Below are 540 nucleotides of genomic sequence, written 5' to 3'. Positions count from 1 at the left end.
ATTCACTTTCCCTCCTCTTGAGAAGGTACAGTTACACACCTGACTGACCTCTGTAAAGATTCAATATTATATTTGCTGATTTTCAAGGCGAGACACCAAACTCATTACCCCTGGAAAAGTGATCCGCCAATCGACTAACAACCAGGTTCCTACTTACTGCTAGGTAAACAGAGGTGTGTGGAGTAAGGAAACTTGCCCAACACATTGCCCTGCTGGGAATCGAACCCAGGTCCTCTCGCTTGCGAGGCGAGTGCTCTAACCTCTGAGCTACAGGACTCCACAAACTCTAAAAGCACTTCACACAACTGACTGGGAGCCCAAGCTTTGAGGGGACAACTGAGGAGAAGAGAGGAAAGGTGACTGAAGACATGCTCCTAGACCATAGGTCTTTAGGGGATGTTGAAAGTGTAGAAAAAAGGGCAAGACAGAGGGACTGGTTCCTGGACAGTAAAAGGATTCAGAGGTATTAGATGATGAGATAGATGTGTCACAGGAATCTGTCAAATTGAACAGGTATGCCAAATCTACTCTTGCCTGAAA

General features: G+C 45.9%; 1 non-coding gene across 1 annotated transcript; it reads right to left on the bottom strand.

The window, feature by feature from the left end:
* Positions 1-204: 204 nt before the first annotated feature.
* trnaa-cgc lies at positions 205-277 on the bottom strand. The gene has a single exon. It is a non-coding gene; the product is annotated as a tRNA-Ala (tRNA).
* Positions 278-540: the final 263 nt, after the last annotated feature.

This window comes from Callorhinchus milii, unplaced genomic scaffold, assembly GCF_018977255.1.
Source record: "Callorhinchus milii isolate IMCB2004 unplaced genomic scaffold, IMCB_Cmil_1.0 Scaffold1, whole genome shotgun sequence".
Lineage (NCBI taxonomy): Eukaryota > Metazoa > Chordata > Chondrichthyes > Chimaeriformes > Callorhinchidae > Callorhinchus > Callorhinchus milii.
This window is presented reverse-complemented; position numbering and strand designations above follow the sequence as displayed.